The 23,430-nt window shown below is 41.3% G+C and overlaps 1 pseudogene; it reads left to right on the top strand.

Annotated features, from left to right (window-relative positions):
* The first annotated feature begins 18,980 nt into the window (after window positions 1-18,980).
* On the top strand, window positions 18,981-23,068 carry LOC132229697 (pre-mRNA-splicing factor SPF27-like; annotated as a pseudogene).
* Window positions 23,069-23,430: the final 362 nt, after the last annotated feature.

Consider the following 23,430-nt stretch of genomic DNA (forward strand, 5'->3'; position numbering starts at 1 on the left):
TTCTGCCAATCCATGAACACGGTATATTCTTCCATCTGTTTATGTCTTCCTCTATCTCTTTTTTCAGTGTCCTGTAGTTTTTGGCATATAAGTCTTTTACCTCCTTAGTTAAGTTTATTCCTAGGTATCTTAATTTTTTTGGTGCGATGGTAAATGCGATTGCTTTTTCAGTCTCCCTTTCTGTATGTTCACTATTGGTGTAAAGAAATGCCTTAGATTTCTTGGCATTAATTTTGTATCCTGCTACCTTGCCGAATTCATTTATTAACTCTAATAATTTTTTGATGGAGTCTTAGGGTTTTCTATGTACAGTATCATGTTATCTGCAAATAAGGACAGTTTTACTTCTTCTTTTCCAATTTGGATGCCTTTTCTTGCTTCTTCTTGTCTGATCGCAATGACTAGTACTTCCAGTACTATGTTGAACAAGAATGGTGAGAGGGGGCATCCCTGTCTTGGTCCTGTTCTCAGGGGAAATGGTTTTAGTTTTTGCCCATTGATTATGATGTTGGCTGTGGGTTTGTCATATATGGCTTTTATTATGTTGAGGTATGATCCTTCAATTCCCACCTTGCTGAGAGTTTTTATCAAGAAAGAGTATTGAATTTTGTCGAAAGCTTTTTCTGCATCAATTGATATGACTATGTGGTTTTTATCTCTCAATTTGTTTATGTAATGAATCATGTTTATTGATTTGCGGATATTGTACCATCCTTGCATCCCTGGGATGAATCCTACTTGGTCATGGTGTATGATCTTTTTGATGTATTGCTGGATCCGATTTGCTAGAATTTTGTTGAGTATTTTGGCGTCTATGTTCATGAGGGATATTGGCCTATAATTCTCTTTCATTGTGTTGTCTCTATCTGGTTTTGGTATTAGGGTGATGCTGGCTTCATAGAATGAGCTGGGAAGTGTTCCTTCTTCTTGAATTTTTTGGAATAGTCTGAGGAGGATAAGTTTTAGTTCTTCCTTGAATGTTTGGTAAAACTCCCCTGTGAAGCCGTCTGGCCCTAGGCTTTTGTTGGCTGGAAGCTTTTTGATGACTGCTTCAATTTCTTCCATCGTTATTGGCCTGTTGAGATATTTAGAATCCTCTGGATTGAGTTTTGGAAGATTGTATTTTTCTAGGAATATGTCCATTTCCCCTAGGTTGTCTAGTTTGTTAGCGTAGAGTTGTTCATAGTATTTTTTAACAATTCTTTGAATTTCTGAGGGGTCTGTTATTTTGCCTCTTTCATTTCTGGTTTTGTTTATTTGAGTCCTCTCTCTTTGCTTCTTGGTGAGCCTGGATAGAGTCTCATCAATCTTGTTTATCCTTTCAAAGAGCCATCTCTTGCTTTCATTGATCTTTTGTTTTTGTTTTTTGGCTTCTATGTCAATTATTTCTGCTCTGATCTTTATTATCTCCTTTCTTCTAGTCACTCTGGGTTTTTTTTGTTGTTGTTCTCTTTCTAATTCTTTGAGTTTTAGTGTTAAATGATTTACTATCATTTTTTCTTGTTTATTGAGGTAGGCCTGTAGTGCTATACACTTCCCTCTCAGGACTGCTTTCATTGTGTCCCATAGATTTTGGGTTGTTGTACTGTTATTGTCATTAGTTTCCAGGGTGTTTTTAATTTCTACTTTGATCTCACTGGTAACCCAATCATTATTTAGTAACATGCTATTCAGCTTCCAAGTGTTTGAGTTTTTTGGATTGTTTTTATTGTGGTTTATTTATAATATTATGCCCTTGTGATCTGAGAAGATGCTTGGTATGTTTTCAATCTTCTTGTATTTGGGAGACTTTGCTTGTGACCCGATATGTGGTCTATTTTTGAAGATGTCCCATGTGCACTTGAGAAGAATGTATATTCCGTGGCTTTGGGGTGAAATGTTCTGAAGATGTCAATTAAGTCCATCTGATCTAGTGAGTCATTTAGGATTGCTGTTTCTTTGCTGACTTTTTGTCTAGAGGATTTATCCAGTGATGTCAGTGGTGTGTTTAAGTCCCCTACTATGATTGTGTTGTTGATCTCTCCCTTGTTATTTTCCAGGAGGTTTTTTTTATGTATTTGGGTGCTCCTGCATTGGGTGCATATATGTTTATAAGGGTTATATCCTCTTGTTGTATCGACCCCTTTAATATTATGAAGTGGCCTTCCTTATCTCTTGTTATGGCCTTCACTTTGAGGTCTATTTTGTCAAATATAAGTATTGCTACCCCTGCTTTTTTTTTTCATTTCCATTTGCCTGAAAGATATTTTTCCATCCCTTCACTTTCAGTCTGTGTGAGTCCCTTTTTCTGAGGTGGGTCTCTTGTAGACAGCATATATATGGGTCATGTCTTTTTATCCATTCAGCTACTCGGTGTCTTTTGATTGGAGCCTTTAGTTCGTTTACATTTAAAGTTATTATTGAACGGTACGTGCTTAGAGTCATTTCTATTTTTGTGCCTGTGTTCTTTCTTACCTTTATATTTCTTCTTTTTACAGCATTCCTTTTAGCATTTCTTGCATTGCTGGCTTGGTAGTGATAAACTCCCTTAGCCTTTTTTTGTCCACAAAGCTCCGGACAAATTTGATTGATAGTCTTGCTGGGTATAGTATTCTTGGATTCAGTCCTTTGCTTTGCAACACTTTGTATACCTCCTTCCATTCCCTTCTAGCTTGATGTGTTTCTGTTGAGAAATCATTTGATAATCTGATGGGGGATCCTTTGTAGGTAACTCTCTGTTTCTCTCTTGCAGCCTTTAAGATTCTCTCTTTGTCTTGTACATTTGCCATCATTATTATGATGTGTCTTGGTGTGGATCTTTTGGGGTTCATCTTGCTTGGGACTCTCTGTACTTGTGTAACTTTTTTCTTCCCCATATCTGGGAAGTTTTCTGTCATTATTTCTTCAAATAGACTTTCTAATCCTTGCTGCTCTTCTTGTCCTTCTTGCAGCCTTATTATGCATATGTTACTTCGTTTCATGTCGTCCCAAAGCTCCCTTAAGCTTTCCTCCTGCTTTTTAATTTTTTTCTCCAGTTGTTGTTCAGATTGAGCTTGTTTCTCTGCCTTATCTTCTAACTCACTAATTCGGTCCTCTGCTTCTTCTAGTTTGCTGTTGAAACTTTCCATGGTGTTTTTGATTGTAGCTATATCACTTTTCATTTCTTCCTGATTCTTGCATAGGCTGTTGATTTTCTCATCCATCCAGTGAATGAATTGTACAACCATTATTCTGAATTCTTTTTCTGTCATGTTGCATGCTTCAACTTCATTAATTTTCTTTCTTAGCGACTCCTCATTGTCTTTCCTCTGGGTGTTGTGTCGTCTCTTCATTCTGATTATCTCCCGATGGTTCAAACACCGAGTTGCATGGGCCTGGGCCGTGTGCAGTGGGAGCCTCACACCACCCAGGTGTCACTGAAGAGCTCTGACACTAAGATGTGTTGTTGTTGTGGGTTCGTGGGAACCAGGCTCTCTCAGAGTCAGTGTTGCCAGCGCTCAATGTGGCCTCCTGTGCACCCTTAGAATCAGGGACACTGCCTGCACCCTGCTGAAACATAGACCCCCCTGGAGCATGTTGAAAATCAGCGCCCCCTAGCATGTGCCAGGAATCAGAATTCCCCAAGAATCCAGTATCAGAGTCTCTGATGCTTCACACGACCTCACATTGAGAATCAGGGTCCCTGTGTGCCCTTGCACTAAGAATTGGAGTCACTGGCTCTTAGTATGAATGCACAGGGAGTCAGGGATCTCAGGCGCAGGTGATAAGGAACACAGTCAAGTCACTGGTGCTTGGTGCTGCCTCCTGCCCAGAGAATCAGGGTCCCTGGGCCCGCGCTATGTGGGACAAATTCCCGGTGTTTGCGAGATTACTCTCAGACCAGGGCTCCTGGAACAGGCAGTGCATGCAGGATCAGTTCCTGATGTTTGCACGTTTGCTCCCAGCCCAGGACTCCTGAAGCGGGCACTATGCGGGACCAGTTCCAAAGTGCCCGCGCACTTCCAGGCTAATGTTCCTGTGGCAGCACTGAGGCCCGGGCAAGGGGTGGGTCTATCAGTTACTATGGTGTTGCCCACGAGCCTGAAGGGAGGGGGATGGGCTCTGTTACTCACGGATCTACCATAGAGATTTCTGAACTTTTGGTGTCCGCAGGTCTGTAGCTGTGGTCACAGGTCTCTGTGCCCAGTGTCTGCAGGGTCCTGGTATGCGTCTGAGATCAAACTGGGTGGTGCTGAAGCCAGGATCCTAGTCTCAAGCAGCTCTGTTTCCCAAGATGGCATGGTCGCTGTGCCTGGGCTGGCCGCCCAGGAGTGTCCGCACAGGGAGCAGGGCTCCGCCATCTAAAACTGCCAGGTTAGCAGCCCCTTAGAAGACCTGCAGAATCTAACTGTCCCTAGCTCATACACACACACACCACACACGTCCACACACTGCTCTATCACTTCCTTGCACTCTCACACTCTTTCCCTCCCTACCTTCCTGCCGGTCACCATTTTTTCTGTCTTGACGGTTATATCTTAAAGTGTTACTTTTGGGAGGTAATGCCTTGGACCAGCCATTTTCAACTTTTTCATCTCATTGCACACATAAACTAATTACTAAAATTCTATTGCACACCAAAAAAATCTATATTTATAAAAGTCTAAGTGACCTTTACAACCAGTCGACCCAACGACCGGTTGACCGGTTGCTATGATGAAGCACTGACCACCAGGGGGCAGATGGTTAATGCAGGAGCTGCCCCCTGGTGGTCAGTGGGCTCCCACAGCCTACCTCCCACAGCCAGCCAACCTCCTGCGGTTCCACCCCCCAGGGCTGGCCAGCCACAATCAGCCCTGATCAACCCTGATCATTGTCCAGGCTGAGGGACCCCACCCATGCACGAATTCATGCACCAGGCCTCTAGTATATTATAATTTTTGCTGATCTGACCAAAAAGTAGGTGTAATTTTCATTTATTCACCAGACAGCTATTTTTGTTGGCTGTTGTCATTTACTTTTTTAATTTGACAATCTAAGGGAAAAGAGGTCAGTGCCTCTGACTAAATAGTCAAGTATTGCCTGTTTTAAAAATTCTTGCAACACACCAGTTAAAAATCGTTGCCATAGACCAGGAATAACAAGAGTGAAGATGTCAGGCCTCTTTTGAGGGCATGTGAAACTGGACTTTCAGGACAGCCCTCAAGTTGTAATTATGATAGTTTCCTTTTGACTAAATTTTGGCAAATTCTCTGCCAGGTGGAATCCACCCATACTCTGAAAGATTTACTCAAGTGGGTCAAAATATTAATGGTTGCCAAACAAATATTACAGGATTGCAGGGCATGAGGAATAGGGAAGCTGGGGTAGGGAAGTTAAAACAAGGCCAAACAGTATGAGCAACTTGTAGCCAGCTTGTAACTAACAAACTATTATTTTCCCCAGCCAAAGACACTAGATCAAATGGTTAAAAAACCTCCCTAATGAGAGCATGCAGAAAGAAAGGGGAAAAGGGGAAAGGAAAAAAGGGAAGTTTTACTCCCTAAGCAAAGAAACCAGCAGTCTTAAGGTTTGGCAAGATAAAGTTTCAGCTGCTTCTCACGAATTCTGGGAAGGCCACGATAAAGTTAAAAAAAAAAATGGGGGAAGGGGGTAGACCTTGAGAATTAATCTGTACCAAAATATTCAGCAAAAGAATTTTGAAATCTATAGACAGGAGGTTATACAATGCCTCAGACCACCACCCAACCTGCTCTTCAGAGTAGCTGAGAGCCTGTCTGCCCTTCATTAGTCAGATGTATAGGCTTGCTTGCTTTGCTTTTTCAATAAAGGTGCATGCTTTAATAAGTTGACTTTTCACAATGTAATCAAGGTATCTCATACAAATTCATATTTATGAAAAAACCAGGATCAAGGTTGGGAACAGCCTTCTCCCACTGACTCAGGGGCCTGTCTGGTAACACCTCTCTGGTGTTAGTGAGAGGTGCCACTAACAGAAAGATACTCTTTTGAAAGATAAGAAACAAGTCTCATGAAATCTTAAAATTGCTCAGGTGAGAAATTTGGATCCACGGGCATAGTGTGAAAGGACACTGGAGGTGTTGGTCACTAGAGTGTCTATTTCAACGAGCCTTTGTTCACGTAGATAATTAGATTATCACAGAGCCTGATTTCATGTTATGACCTGATTGAAATCCAGACCTAAACCTGTCCTGGAGCATGTGATAAACCATATGAGCCTGGAGCTCAGTTGTCACTACCTTTTCAAATACAGGCATCTTAATTAAAAAATTATAAGCTAGACTTTTGCCAAGGATTCAGATAAAATATCAAAAGAGGGAGAGGAAGGTGTCTTTCTTTCAGTTAAAGGGCAGGTCAAAGGTTTTGTAATGGGCAAAAATCACTCAGAGTGGGCTCCTGAGGCCTGGACCTAAGACTGACCAAGGGGTAACCCACCCTCAGCCATGGGAACTTCCCTATTTTTTGAGAGAGATTGCACCATGCTGATGACCATGTATAAAACAAGCCTCTTCCCTCCATTGCTAAAGCTTGTCTCTGAAAACAGGCCTGTTCCAGCATGTGGGGAAAAACATGCAAAGCATGTTGAGCTTAGATATGAATCTGAATGTTGTGGAAAATAGCCAAAAAAGTGGCATCTTGTCAGCCACTAATAATACTTTAGATTCCTCTGTTCCTTTCAGGTAAATGTGAAAAAGAACTCAATCTTGGCTCCCAGCAGGAAAACAATTTAACACAGGAACATCTACATTCATGTAAAAAAAGTTCAGTGCCTGGTAATTGATGCAGGAAAAGAAAGTCAGATTTGTTAATGTCAAGAGTAGTCTTGGAATGACAAAATTGGTAAATATCAACCTTGAAGTCAAGAAAAAACAATCCTTCTCCAGCCATAATCTGATAGTGATCTGACAGTCTTCAAAATTTGGGTATTTAACAAACAGATTTTTTTATAAAATGTATAATTAACACATAACGGTTGTCGATGAAGATTGGAATATTGAAAAGACAAAGAGGAGAATTTAGTTTATCTTCAGTGCTCTCAATTTTTACTTTCTATACCTTTATCTATAGAATGACCACATCCCAGAAACAAGGACAACCAACAGAGGAGGTTTAATGAGAATTCTCACACAAACCTCTCTTCACCTTGGTGCCCAGAATTGGAACTTTTCAAAGATTCAGGTGTACATGCTTCTTCAGGAAGCTCAGTGAGTTCCAAACAAGATAGATCCAGAGAGGTCCACACCAAACACATCATAATTAAAATGGCAGTTTAAACACAAAGAGAGAATCTTAAAAGCTGCAAGAGAAAGGCAGTTAGTTGCCTACCAGGGAGCTCCGATAAAACTATCAGATGATTTCCCAACAGAAACATTTCAGGCCAAAGGGATTGGCATGAAATATTCAAAGTGATGAAAAGCAAGGACCTAAAATCAAGACTACTTGCTTGATTAAAGCAAGATTATCACTGAAAATTGAAGAAGATATAAATAGCTTCCCAGACAAAAAGAAGCTAAATGAGTTCATTACCATCTAAATAGTATTACAAGAAATGTTAAAAGGTCTTCTTTGATAAGGAGGAGAAGGAGAAGAAGAAGGAGGAGGAACATAGATATAAAGATTAAAATGACAGTAAATACATACCTGTCAATAATCACTTTAAATTTAAATGGCTTAACTGCTCCAATCAAAAGACATATGGTAGTTGAATTGATAAGAAAACAATACCCATATATATGCTGTCTTCAAGAGACCCACCTTAGAATGAAAGATACACATAGACTAAAAGTAAAAGGATGGAAAAAAAATATTTCATGCAAATGGGAAGGGAAAACAAAGCTTGGGTAACAATACTTATATCTGAAAAAAACAGACTTTAGAACCAAGGCTATAGTAAGAGACAAATAAGAACACCAGATAATGGTAAAGGGAGCAATCCAACAAGAGGCTATAAGCCTTATAAACATTTATTCACCCAACATAAGAGCACCTAAATCTGTAAAGCAAATCTTAATGGACATACAGGAGAGATTGACATTTTCTTTGGCAATAATGCTATGCAATCACAGGAATAAAAACTGAAAAACACACAAGACATGGAGGCTAAATAACATCTTTCTAAACAATGAATGGGTTAATAATGAGATCAAGAAATAAATCAAAAGATATATTGAAACAAATGAAAATGAGAACACAACAACCCAAACTCTGTGGGACATAAGGAAAGCAGTCTTAAGAGAGAAATTCATAACATTACAGGACTATTTCAAGAAAGAAGAAAAGCCCAAATAAAAAAACAAACTTTACGCTTACAGAAACTTGAAAAATAACAACAAACAAAGCCCAAAGTGAGTAAAAGGAAGGACATAATAAAGATCAGAGCAGAAATAAACAAAATAGAGTAGAAAAAATCAATAGAAAAGATCATTGAAACCAAGAGCTGGTTCTTCGAAAGGATAAAAAGACTCACATACCTTTAACAGAGTCATAAAGAAAAGAAGAGACAAGACACAAATAAATAAAATCATAAATTAAAGAGGACAAGTAACAACTGACACCAAAGAAATACAAAGGATTGTATGAAAATATTACAAACAACTATATGACAACCAATTAGACAGTTGGGATGAAATGGATAAATACCTAGAAATATACAATCTTCCAAAACTGAATCAGGAAGAATCAGAGAATCTGAATAGACAAATTACAACTAGTGAAATTAAACAGTAATCAAAAAACTCCCAAAAAACAAAAGCCCTGGACCAAATGGTTTCACAGGTGAATTTTACCAAACATTAAAAGAACTAACACCTACCCTTCTCAAACTATTCCAAAAAATTCAAGAGGAGGGAAGATTCCCAAGTTCATTATATGAGGCCAGTATTATCCTAATTCCAAAACCAGATAAAGACACTACAAAGAAAGAAAATTTTAGGCCAATATCCCTGATGAACACAAATGCTAAAATCTTCAACAAAATGTTAGCAAATGGAATCCAGCAATACATTAAAAACATCAAACACCATGATCAAGTGGGATTTATTTTGGGGATGCAAGGTTGGTACAATAACCATTAATCAATAAATGTGATACACCACATAAGGAAAATAAACGATAAAAACCACATGATCATATCAATAGATGCAGAAAAAGCATTTGATAAAATTCAGCCCCTATTTATAATAAAAACTCTCAGCAAAGTGTGAAGAAAGGGAATACTAGTATATCTCAATGTAATAACGGCCACATATAACAAACCCTCAGCCAACATCATACTCAATGGGCAAAAACTACAAGTGTTCCCCTTAAGATAGGGAACATGACAGGAACAAGACAGTGCCCACTTTCACCACTCTTATTCAACATAGAACTGGAAGTCCTACCTGCAGCAATCAAACAATAAAAATAAATAAAAGGTACCCAAATTGGAAAAGAAGAAGTAAAACTATTATTTGCAGTGACATGATACTGCCTATAGAGAACCCTAAAGATCCCACCAAAAACCTATGAGCACTGACAAATGAACTCAGTAAAGTAGCAGTATACAAAATAAATATCCAGAAATCTATTGCATTTTTATACACCAATATTGAACTATTAGAAATAGACACTAAGAAAATAATCTTATTAACAGTTGCTTCAAAAAGAATAAAATACCTAGAAATAAATATAACCAAGGTTGTAAAAGACGTCTACTCAGAAAATTATAATATGCTGAAGAAAGAAATTGAAGAAGATTCACATAAGTCAGAGCATATACTATGTTCATGGTTAGAAAGAATTAACATCATATCCATGACACCCAAAAAAATCTACAGATTCAACACAATTCCAATCAAAATACCATTTGCATATTCCACAGAACTAGAAGAGATATTCCAAAAATTTACATGGAACCACGAAAGAACCAAATAACAACAAACAGTAAAGTAGGTTTCTTCCTACTCTTAATTTTCCTTTAGTCCCCTAATCCTTTATTTTATATCATATATTTTAATTTTATTTGTTTGTTTGTTTGTTTGTTTGTTTATTTATTTTGTTAATTCTCACCTGAGGATATTTTTTCCATTGATTTTTAGAGACAGTGGAAGGGAGGTGGGGAGGGTGAGTGAGATAGAGAGAGGTACATCTATATGAGAGAGACAAATTGATGGGTTGCCTCCCACACCTGCCCCAACCTGGGCCAAGGGTCAAAACTGGGAGGCAATACATGCTCTTGACCAGGAATCAAACTCTGGACCCTTCAGTGCTCTAACCCGAGAGCAACAATGGCCAGGGCTATATATTTTAATTTTATAATCATTGGTTTATTTAAGATTTATCTCTCTCATACTCCAGACTCCAGGAGGGCAGGAACCATATCCAATTTTTTCATCACTATATACCCAGTGCCCAGGACAGCTTTTGACACAAGGAAGGTACTCAATAAATATTTGCCAAATCAGTGACAGGAGAATAATTGCTCAATGGTGAAAGCTTTAGTAATGATGATGAGAATGAATGAATGAATGAATGAATGAATGAATGAATATGATCAGAGAAAAATGAGGCAAAGGAAAGATAGACTTTTCCTCTCTTTTAAAGTGAGTAGTCGAGAAGAAAGACTTTCTGCAAGAGGAGGGGTTTGATTGTCCTTAAAATATAAGTTGGTTACACAAGTAGATTGGATGAGAAATTGGAAAGATAATCTAGTTAGAGGGAACAACATAAGGAAAGTTAGAGGAATAAAAGAGAATGACCCGCTGGGAATCTGCAGTAGTTGGGTCTGGCAGGAAGGAAAATGTAAGAAGGTGCAGAGTAGGTGGCAGAAGCAAGATCAGGAGGAGCCTTCTGCGCCTTGACAGGAAGTTCGGACTTCATCTAGTTCTCCTTTGGAGTCTGAAGATTTTTAAGCAAAGATTATCTTAGGCTAATTTTCATTCTGGAAAGCTGACACTATCAGTCTGTAGAGACTACATTGGACAAATGGAAGAAATGTGGAAAGAGAAGGTGGATTGATTGAAGCATGTCAATTGAACAAATAGCAGTTTGGACTGGGGAACAGGTGCTATGAGGGAAATTCAAGGTTGAATTCCAATTATCCAGCTTAAACAACAGAGGATATTGTGTACAGATCAATGAAATAAGGAAAGTACATGGCTTTGTAGGAGAAAAAGATAATGAATATCCTTTAGGACATGATCACCTGACCCCCGCATCATACCAAATGCACCTCTTCCTAGATGGCGTGCTCTTTGAGCCTAGAAATCTGCTAAAAAGAAATGAAATAACTGGGTAAATGACACTAAGAAATATATCCAGGCATTACCACCCTATAGGTAATCCATGAGCATTTCCATAGGGACCTTGTTAAAAAACGAGCATGTTAAATGAAATTAGTTTGGCTTGTTGGGCTACCCAGGTATAAGTGTCTTTTTTTAAATTTGCATTAATATTGTTATTTAATAAATAAAATCTAAGAAATAAAAGCAGTATAGCAAAGAAACAATATAGAAAAAATTCTGTCTGTAATAATTTTTTTAAAGAGAGACTTCTAATGATGAAACCATCAGGAACCATATGGGAGATATTTGGGGCCATCCGATACATGGATTATTTCCTCTCCTGCTTCACATATCTAATGTCAAAAAACACAGGCTCAGCACCTGAATTATTATAGTAACTAAATTCACAGGATAGCTCTGCACTTAGGTTTATACCGCAGCACTGTCACTTCCTAACTCTGTGACTTTGGTCTCCTTGTTTCATTGTGCCTAACCATGATAATAATTTCTACTTCACTGAGGTGTTGAGAAGATTAAAGGAGACTACTGTTAATGCCCAAAGCATCTGACACACAGTAAGTCTCAAGATATGTTAGCTATTTTAGTAGTAATAAAGTTTCCCGGGAATATTTGTGACTTTTTATGATTTACTGTTTCTACATGGTTAGTTTCCCCATGCCATCATAGGCTGAGAACAGTCACATTTCTTTGTCCTATTCTCAGATTTGGAAACAAGGCGGGGTCCTGAGCAGACTCTGCTATCCCTAAGGAGCAGGAAGTAAACATTGCGAAAGACAAATAGAATCAAACACCGTGTAAACAACTGCACAAAGCTCACAATGCCTTTGGTGATCCTTGTAAAGACAACAGGAACAACAATTATGACAGTGAAGCAACAATTATGGCAATTAAGTTTAATGGAGGTAATTAAGCTAACTTAAATCAATGAACATTCTTTAGATATCTTGCTTACTTCTATCACTTAAATGTTCTTAGGATTCAAAAGAGCAAAGCAAACATACAACCCAGTCTTCCCACAGAAGGTTTAGGGAGAAACCACCAAAGCTGCAGGTGTCCCTCCCTTTTTAGGGCCACAGCTCTCAGGATGGGGATGGGTTAGGAAATGGACCTGGTTGCTCATGTGAGGCCCCCAGGCAGGGACCAGGCATCTCTTAATAGTTTCCGTGTTTTCACACCTGGAGAGCTGAAAAAGAACTGCAATGCTGAGGGCTCTGGCAATGACCCTGGGATTCCCTGCAGGGTAAAGACCTTGCCCCTGAATCTCCCCTTCTCCTCAATAAGTTCTCTGCTGAAGCTCTATCCTAAGAGCACCTGGATGGAGCACAGAAGAAAGCTGTAGTGTTAATGCCCAGAAAGAAAGATAACTAAAACTAACCTATCTCAGATAACAACCACGCTTTTGTTGATGAGACTTATGGGGAACTGTATGGAAACTGATACATATAAAAGGAAGAAAAATAGTACCTATGATCCTAAACACTTCCCAGTTCACCTCCAAACAGTCCTGCTGGTGTTTGAAACAGTTAAATAAAATGCTAAGCTACACAAGAGACAGAAGATAAAAACAAGGACTCAGATTTGCCAGGGTCCAAATCAAGACTCTGTCACTTACAAGGTGAATGATCTCTGTCAAGTTACTTAACCTTTCTTTGTTCCCATTTCCTAATTTTTAAAATAGGAGCAAGTATAGTACTCCTTATAAGGTCATTTAGAGAACTAAATTGAGTTGCAAATATAAAGTACATAGAACAATTACTGACATATACACAGCACTTTGTAAGTGTTAGTGTGGGACTACATGCACATTTAAAAATATGTATTTTATTTATTTCAAAGAGGAAGGGAGAGGGAAAGAGAGATAGAAACATCAATGATGAGAGAGAATCATTGATGGGCTGCCTCCTGCATGCCCCCTACTTGGGATCAAGCCCACAACCTGGGCATGTGCCCTGACCGGGAATCGAATAGTGACCTCCTGGTACATAGGTCAAGGCTCAACCATTGAGCCACGCCACCTGGGCTTCATGTGCATTTTTAGCTTCAGTCAACTATGAGCTTATTCCATCCTGTTACTACCAAATCACATCCTTCCGTGGGAATTCAGAGCATATGCAATACTCTCTCTTTTTGTTATTGTTGCCTTCAGGAAAGGGAGGACTTTTACACTTGACTCATCAAACATTATATATTTGATTTAGAAAGTCCTCTTAGATCACAGAATCTGTTTTGGATCCCTGCATGTTTGCTTTGAATCATTTGAATACACATGATCTCTTCTCCTACCCACGCCTTCAGCCAGATCAACCTTTTTCTAACTGTGCCTCCTATTCTTGATCCTACCCTGTTGTCCATGTTTTATCTAACTCTTGAAACAAATTTCCCACTTCCTGTTGAGGGACAGTGTTCCCTGCATATTTTCATGTTTCTGCAAGGTCAGTTGTTTGAGCAACCTGGGATAAAGTATGATTGAATGACAAACAAGTTATGAAAGTTAAAGATAGAAACTTCTTTAGAGAGAGAGAAATATACATATACAGAAACAGACTTACCACTTCCTGTTCACTGAGACACATCAGTTCACCTAAATTCACTTTCTGTTGGAATCCATCGATGGATAAAATTACGAATTACTAAGGGACTAGTTCTATTATTGTTTTTTTGCTCCACAAACTTGATACCCTCCCTTTCTTTTAACAAAGCACAAATCCATTAAAAAAAAAGTGGTAAAAGAACTAAAATGACAAAAAATAAAGTCAATCCCAAATATTAAAAGACTCACAGAACCACACTGGTCTGGCACTAGTTGGGTCCTGCTTTGGGATGGTGTAGAGCTGCAGGTCGGGAGCCACTGATCATAAGAGCTTGGAGAGGACTCCTGCCAGTGTCAGCTCTTCCCTCCCTCCACCACTTGCTGTATAAGGTGGGGACAGAGGAGCTCACATTCAGATTCTTCCAATATTTGTCAAATTTAAAACTGGCTTTGTATGAGAGCATGGTTTTCGTTGTTTGTTTTGTTTGCTTTCATTTTCTGCCTTAAAGGCGAAGCTACAGCAGCCGCTACAACTGCGCAGTAGAACAGGGTGAAAGGGCACGGCAGAGGGCAGGAGGAAAAGACCAAAGGAAAGTGTTCCTATTTTTCTCCACCCTCAGCTCCTCAGGACCTCCCTTCTTCTCATATTCTGGTTAGTAGATAAGTTAATAAATAGTTTGGTAAGGAAACAAGCTGATGGGTGTCCTGCTGTCCTCTGCCCAGTTATGCCCACACACAGAGACCCAGGGAGGAGAGAAGTAGGACCTCCTCTGAAAGGAAGGGCAGAGAAGCAAGTTCTTAGGAAGAAGAAACAAGACTAAGGAAGAGGACAATGGCTGGGGTTCCTTTAAGAGAAAGGACTTGGGCAGCTTCTCTGGAGAGCCCGTGGCAGTGGGAAGAACCTCAAGGAGGCACAACTGCAAGGACCACCCTGGAGGACTAGTTCTATTATTTTTGTTTGCTCCCCAAACTTGATACCCTCTCATTCCTTTAACAAAGCATAAACCCCAGCCAGATGACCACAAAGTTCAGACCGATGTGTGCTAAAGAATGGGAACTGGCCCCTCCTCACTCCCAGCTAGCAAGTGGCAGAGGAGAGGCGTGAGAATGATGCTGGCAAAGCGTCGGAAGTCAGATCTTGGGACCTCATCTGAGTGCAGCCAGCATCGTGCTATAGGGTTGGCTGGGGCTGCAGCAGGTGGAATTTCTGGCTACCCTGGCTAAGTGAGGACTCCGTGTCAGATAGATTTTAATTTAGAAAAGTATTCTGCTTGCTGTTGTGGACTGTGTTGGTATAACATGAATTCCAGCTTCATAAATATGCCTCCAAGAAATCAACCTGTACATATTTTTCAATAGTTAGTTTGCCTTATGAATAGGACTATAGTCATTTCAACAACTCACAATTTTAAATCTCCTTTTTCTCTCTACATGCAAAGGGGGGTTCATGCCCTGCCTTTTTTTTCCTGGCTGCCTTCTTTGAAGACCTCTGCATGTGCTGGAGTAAGTAAATGGCAGTCCTGTCGGTGACAGGTTGGCTAAACCTGAGCAGTCAGCCTCCTTTCTGCTGCTCAGCTAGATGTGGCAGGAGGAAGTTACAGAAGCATTGGTGGTCATGGCCAACACCTAGGAAGTAAAGGGAACAGAGTCCCGCCCCGCCCCCCCCCAACTCTTCTCTGTTCACCTTGAGGAACCTCCCCTGTCCTCCCTCAGGCGCATCTGTAAAGGCAGTTCCACCTTGTGGAACAAGTAGTGGGTCTCTCCTCTTGAGAGAGCCCTCTTTACCCTTAAACTCACATGGTCCTTCTCCCGTGGCTGCCTGTGCACTCCATCATCCGTCCCTACATCCTCCTTGGAGGTTTGCCAGGGTGCATTTGGAATTGCACAACACACTCTGGGAACAAGTTCAACTCTGTAACTCTTTTAGTTGTTTTATGATCAATACCTCTTGCCTCCGGCTCCAAAGGAAAATTACAACTAAATAAGCCCTGTGTTTTTATAAACTGTGCGCAGCCTCCCTCTGACTTTGATCCATTCTCATGTGGCACAGTAACTGGGTGTGGTTATGGCCAAGTACAAGTTCAGAATACTGTATTAATATTGGGCCACACCCTAAGCAAATGGCTACACAGAAGCCTCTTTCCTTACGGGCTCACCTTTGCTGTCCTATGTTGACCAGGAATCCTTTCATCTGGACTCTCATTCCTGCACTCCTGTGCTCTGTGTGTCCATGCCCCTGGAAGCCCATTCACTGTGACTTGCCATTCTGGAATCAGGAGGAGGTGGGGAGGTGGCGACCAGGGCCCAGGAGTGGGACTGCAATTCTCTGAAGCCCCAGAGGTTTTGAGTGTGGTATTTGCTCCATTTTAAACATGAAGTTCCAGAAAAGGAGAGTTATAATCATAAAAGTTATAATCCACTGAGGGTCTATGAAACAATTAAGCAATTAAAACTCACAAAGGGGGGTAAAGCAGGTGTTCAGGAAGCCCCAGTATCAGCTCATGAGTATCAGAGGAGTGGGCGAACCAGACATGGCTTATGCCAGATGCTGAACTCTGAGGCTATGCTGCCTGGTTCAAGCCTGGAGAGGCTGAAGTGCTGCCCCTGGGACAGGTGGTGATGTCCAGAGCAGAGAGAACCCGAGGCTGGCCCAGTCTCTCTGCGCCTCTTCCGACACCTGCTAACAGGTAACCAACGGGGTGCCAAGAGGAGAGAGCAGCAGATCATGTAAAGGGAGGGGTAGCTGTGTTCCCATGGCCATAGACAGTGTTCCCTGCTGTGGTAAGGTTCTTGCTGAGCCTCACAAAACCCCAGCCCGGGATAACACCCCAGAATTATATGACACACGGCTCTCCCTGGGATTTCCTACTCTTGGGAACTGATTACTTTTGAGGTTCAATTCCCCACTCTGGAGAAATGCTGCCTCACAGACCCACCCAGGTGATGAGCCTAGTCCTGATGCATCAGAAGACAGACTCTCCCCCGTCAAGTTACACTTGAGATCCCATATGGAACCCAGCATCAGATACACCTTCCCACTGATTTGGATTTGGCAGCAGAGAACTTCTGCAAAAGACAGGTCCCTAAGTAAGATGTTTTTTAAATAAGAGAGGAAAATGTAAAGTACATATTTAAGGGAAGAGGTCATTTCTTAATCATACTCATGCTTTAAGTAACAATGTACGGGAGATCAGTCTTCTGTCCCTCTGAGACCCTGTGGTTGATGACCCCTTCCATCTGCACCTAAGACACTTTTTGTGTGTGATGATAGTATAATTTTATTATCCAAACCTAATAGAGATAGTAAAAAAAGAAAAACTCTGGTTTGGTTTAACTCAGTTGCTCATTCTAAATGTATCTTCTGTAATATCTCTTCATTGTTGGCTTATTTAACAGCCACATTAAGACCTAAAGATGATTGATGTCAATTGTATCTCTAGACTACTCACAAATCCTCCCAGCTTTCCATTCCCAATCCTCCAGGTGATGTTCTCATTACCTTTTCTATGACCTGTATGGTCTCCAGCCTCATCCCAATCATCAAAGTCACTAGACCAGAGCAATGTTCCTCAGAGTTCTGGTCACTGAGCACCTACGGTTCTCCACTCAAACAAAGTAAGTGTGGCTTCCTTGTGGCATACACACAGCTCCAAGCTACCTTGCAGAATTACCTTGCACAGGTCCCCTTTGATCAAACTCGACTGCTCATTCTTTCCCAAACAAGTGCTAAGCCTTTGCTCATTCAGCACCCTCTGCTTTTGATGTGTACTCCCTCATTTCCCCTGTTGGGATCCTATGGTTCTTAGCCTTGGATACCCAGCTGAGTCACCTGGGACACTTTTAAACATGTGCATGCCCATTACCTCACCTGTTCAACTGAAGCAACACCTGCGAGGGTGATGGCACCAGGATTTCATGAAAGTTTTCCCCAGAGTGAAGCCTGCTGGACCACTTGCAGGTGCTCCCTGTCCACAAAGCTTCTCCTCCTGAGCCCCCCGTGCTTGGAGTCTCCTTGCACACACAAGGGCAGTTGTCAATATCTCCTTTCTGGCCTCCCCAGGGTCAGGTGTGTACTGGCTCTGTCTGCATTTTACCATATCCCCTCACCTGAACTGTAACCTGCTTGCAGCAGGGTGTGCCCTCATCTGCACGCCTCCTTGAGTCCCACCACGGGTCCCAGCCTTGGGCAGGCCCTTGGCAAGCTGCTCAGTCATGAGTGGAGGCTGGATATTTACATACACACAGAAAGTTCCCCAGTGCAGCTGGAGGGCTTATTTTTTATCCACTGCCTCCTATCAGGGGTCAAGTGAAAACATTATTACCAAGCCTTAGTTCCATAAATGATTACTGAACTAGTTCAAGAATACTGTACAACATGCAGTAACATTGATCTTAAAAACTAGGAAACTTTACAACATGCATGTCAGAGCGGCGCTCTGAAGTCTGACAGAAATCAGGGAAGAGTTCAGTATTTCAGAGGAGCAGGTATGAGTGAAAGAGGTAAAGTTTGTTATAAGCAGAAACGAGACCAAAGGTCTTGACACCAAGTTCAGGATTAGGGCTTTCATCCTGCATGCCCCTGGGAGCTGTGAAAAGTGCTTAGCTATGCATTTTAGGATGTGACCTGAGGAATGACCTCCAGGACAGGTGCACTGGTGGCAAGGAGTTATTGCAGGAATCCAGTGGGAATGACTTCTGCCAGAACTAAGATAGTGGCACAGAGACAGAGAGAGGCCAACTGACCTCAGAAAGTACCTGGTTTGGGTATTGAGGATAAAGAAGAGGGCAGACTCTGTGGTAGCTTCCGATCTTCTGGCCTCCTCACTGTCTAATGGTGAGGACATGCACTGGCTGAGTGACCTGAGGAGAAGCACTTTGATGGGGGGTCAGAGTTTATGCCTGTGGGACATTCGATGGCAGATGTCCAGTAGACAACTGGATGCCTGAGCCCAGAGTGGAGGACCCCATTTAGGGTTGGGGTTCTAATCATATGGCAGCCATGATCATAGAGGGGCTCCCTAAAACTCTGTGTCAGGACATGGCCACCGAGGGAGATAAGGGAGGGGGAGAGAAAGAGGCAGAGGATGGAATTGGAAAGAGACAACGTTTTAGGGACAAGACACTGAGAAGAAACAAGTAGGAAACCCAGCAGGGGGGAGTGGGGACAGGCCTGTCAGTACGAAGCGAGCATGCACGAAGTCCCGGCGAGTGGGTCTACATTCAGGTCTAGTTTTGGAGGAGAGTGCGCAATTCTACACGGATCTCGGAAAAATGAGTGTGAATGGAAAGCTGCGTTGACAGCGCGGTAATGGAACAGAGCAAGAGAGGAGGGTGCGGAAGGTGCAGAAGATGAGGGCAGAAAGTGAAAAAGTGCAAGGGGCCCCGTAATCAGGTGGAAGGCCTGGGAAAGAGCCAACAGCCCCTGTGCTCACCCACCCGCTGACTGAGGCACCCTGAGAACACGAGTGTACTTGCTCCTCCCAGACTCCAGGCTCTGGGCCTGGCTTGCAGCTCTTCTCCTCTTTAAGGTCCCCAGCATATGACAGTGAAAGGTCCCAGAGGCACCTCCTCACGTGCGCTGTGTTTGCTTGATAATTCAAGAGTAGCCAGAAGCATTTTCTTGCCACCCCTCGGCCCTGAGTATTCTGTTCCATCAAAAGTCCTACCAAGAACCCTAAATATTCCACCAAAGAACTCTTAGAACTGATAAGTAAATTTAGTAAACTAGCAGATACCAAATTAATATTCAGAAATCGTTTACATTTTTATACACCGATACTAAACTATCATAAAGGGAAGGTAAGAGAACAATCCCATCTACAATTGCATCAAAAAAATAAAATACGTAGGAATAAATTTAACCAAGAAGGTAGAGGACCTGTATTCGAAAAATTATAAGACATTAAAGAAAAAAATTGAAGAAGAACAAATAAATGAAAGCATATGCACATTAGTGAATAGGAAGAATTAATGCTGTTAAAATATCCTTACTACCCAAAGCAATCTTTTTTTTTTCTTTTTATTTATTTATTTATTTTTTTTAATTAAATCTTTATTGTTCAGATTATTACATTTGTTCCTTTTTTTTTTCCCCCCATAACTCCCCTCCTCCCAGTTCCCGCCCCACCCTCCGACCTCACTCCCCACCCACTGTCCTCATCCATAGGTGCACGATTTTTGTCCAGTCTCTTCCCACATCTCCCACACCCCTTTCCACCCCAGGAATAGTCAGTCCATTCCCTTTCTATGTCCCTGATTCTATTATAATCAACAGTTCATTCTGATCATCAGATTATTTATTCACTTGATTCTTAGATTCACTTGTTGATAGATGCATATTTGTTGTTCATAATTTGTATCTTTACCTTTTTCTTCCTCTTCCTCTTCCTCTTCTTAAAGGATACCTTTCAGCATTTCATATAATCCTGGTTTGGTGGTGATGAACTCCTTTAGCTTTTCCTTATCTGTGAAGCTCTTTATCTGACCTTCCGTTCTGAATGATAGCTTTGCTGGATAAAGTAATCTTGGTTGTAGGTTCTTGCTATTCATCACTTTGAATATTTCTTGCCACTCCCTTCTGGCCTGCAAAGTTTCTGTTGAGAAATCAGCTGACAGTCGTATGGGTATTCCCTTGTAGGTAACTGAGTTTCTTTCTCTTGCTGTTTTTAAGATTCTCTCTTTATCTTTTGCTCTTGGCATTTTAATTATGATGTGTCTTGGTGTGGTCCTCTTTGGATTCCTTTTGTTTGGGGTTCTCCGCGCTTCTTGGACCTGTAAGTCCATTTCTTTCACCAGGTGGGGGAAGTTTTCTGTCATTATTTCTTCAAATAGGTTTTCAATATCTTGGTCTCTCTCATCTTCTGGCACCCCTATAATTCTGATGTTGGTACGCTTGAAGCTGTCCCAGAGGCTCCTTACACTATCCTCGCATTTTTGGATTCTTTTTTCATTTTGCTTTTCCAGTTGGATGTTTTTTGCTTCCTCGCATTTCAAATCATTGACTTGATTCTTGCGCTCCTCTGGTCTGCTGTCGGGCGTCTGTATAATATTCGTTATTTCAGTCCGTGTGTGCTTAATTTCTAGTTGGTTCCCCAATATAAGATCAAGGGTCTTATTAGTTTTCGTGTAGATCTCATTAAGTTTATCGGCAGCTTCTAAACAGTTCTTGAGAGACCTTAAAAGTGTGGTTCTGAACTCTATTTCTTCCATTGACAATTTTGTCCTGTTTCTTTGTCTCCGCATTTTGTTATGCTTCCTTGGTGCACCCCCTAGTGGTCTTTGTGCGCAGTCTTGTAGTTAAGCCTTGATTGTTGAAGCAAAAAACCAGGGAGGGTTTGACCTCCAGGCCAAGTGGCTATGAGAATCAGCTATGAGTGTCAGCAGTGAGAGAACTTCTGTCCTCTAGGGAGGTGCTAATCTAGCCTTTGCCTGAGGCTATCCGGCAAATGCCTCTGTGCAGGGCTTGGGCGGGGCGGGTCGCACAGGATCAACAGGGTGGGCCGGAGAGAGCAGTTATGGCGGCTCTCAGTCCTGTCCCCAGGGGCTCTGCCTCTCTGAGTCCCAGCACCCGCTGCAAAGCTCGGAGAGAAAGCTGCACTCGCTCTGACCGAAGCCAGACAGTCCCGCTTCTCCCGTTTGAGTCTGGGTCCCTAAAGACTCGCTCGGATCTGGTGCTCAGAGTCTGCGACTCCCTCCCGATTGAAAACAACAACCGCGCCCTCCGCCGCCAGCCCGCTCCGCGCACTCCGCACCTCAGAATTTGACTTCAGTACTGCGCCTCCTCTGAGTGTCCGTGTGCGTTTCTCTTTCCTCCTAGTTGTAAGACTTCCACTCAGCCAGCGTTACTGTGGTTCTGGGTGATGTCCCTTCCGTTTTTTGGTTTCACTTTTGAAGTAGTTGTTCAAAGCAGCAAACTCCGGCGTTAACCTATGCCGCCATCTTGGTTCTCACCCAAAGCAATCTTTATATTCAATGTAATTCCTATCAAAATACCAATGGCATTTTTCACAAAACTAAAACTAATAATCCAAAAATTCTTACGGAACCACAAAAGACCCCAAATAGCTACAGCAATATTTAGAAAGAAAAACAAAGTTGGAGGTATCACAATACCTGATATCAAACTATACTACCAGGCTATAGTAATCAAAACAGTAATCAAATCCTGGCATACAAACAGAAGCATAGATTAATGGAACAGAATAGAGAGCCCAGAAATAAACCCATGCATATATGGTTAATTAATAACAAAGGAAGCAAGAACATACAATGGTGTAAAGACAATTTATTTAATAAATGCTTGAAAGAACTGGACAGATACATGCAAAAAAAAAATGAAACTAGACCACCTTCTTACACCATATATAAGAATAAACTCAAAGTTGATTAAATACTTAAATATATGACCCAAAAACATAAAACTTCTATAAAAGCAATTTCTGACATTTTTTTTAGTAATATTTTGTGTGATATATCCCCTTGGGCAAGGTAAATAAAAGAAAAAAATAAAAATAGAGTACCCAGCAATTCCATGTCTGGATATTTATCTAAAGAAATCCAAAGCACTCATTCAAAAAAGACTCAGAAAACTCAGATGAGCTTAAAAATGGCAGGCTGGGTTTGGTGGCTGGAGCAGTGGTGGTGAGCGTGCTGTAGTATTGTTACCAAGGTTATGAAGCACCTGGTTCAAGGGAGGGGGCTGCGATGCTTGGTGGAAGAGGAAACTCACAGATACCAACCTACTACCTGAGCCACTTCACATTCCTGGATTATTCTGCTTTTGAAATCTACTTAATGAGAAATGAATTTGAAAGACTGGCTGCTGGACAACCAATTGAATTGCTTGGTATGAAAGGATATGAACCCACAGCTCCTTCCTCGAGTCAGGAAAATGACATTACTGTATCCAGAATGTGTAAACAATTCTATAGCTCAGTGAGAGTGTGTGTGAATCAGTTCAAACAGTGAATCTGGAACTAATGTCACAGCGTGGACGCAATGCCTAGAAAGTGTATAATGAACATCTCATTCAGATGCTTGAGCACGCACAGGAAGAGCTCCAGAAGTAATGAAACATATGCAAGACTTAGACTGGCAGAGAAAGAACCTGCAACTCACAGCTGGATCTAAATGAAGAGGAATGGAGTCAAATTGGGTATCCCTGGTCAGTAAGAATAATGAGATTAAAAGGACCATTGTGCAATTAGGAAATGAAGTCTTTCCAATGAAGCAGTAACATGCAGAGGCCAATGAAGAAAACATCTGGAAAGACAAATAAATGAGGTTGTAGAAAGAATTCAGGCTGGCTTCCATAAAAGATCAGACACCAGCACTGTGAAGGTCAATAGCATCGTACGGAACTCATCAGTGGTTAAGTGTTCAGAAAGCACAGAAAGTGGACAGCTATATTCTATTTGCACATTAGCAAAATAAAATTTTCAACTTGGAAAAGAAGACATATGCACCCCTATGTTCATTGCAGCATTATTTACAATAAGCAAATACCAAAGCAACCTAAGTGTCCATCAAGAGATGAATGGATAAAGAAGATGTGGTGCGTGCATACAATGAAATACTACTCAGCCATAAAAGAGAAGGAAATCTTACCATTAGTGACAACATGGATGGACCTAGGGGGTA

The sequence above is a fragment of the Myotis daubentonii genome, chromosome 3 (genome assembly GCF_963259705.1).
Source record: "Myotis daubentonii chromosome 3, mMyoDau2.1, whole genome shotgun sequence".
NCBI classification, from domain to species: domain Eukaryota; kingdom Metazoa; phylum Chordata; class Mammalia; order Chiroptera; family Vespertilionidae; genus Myotis; species Myotis daubentonii.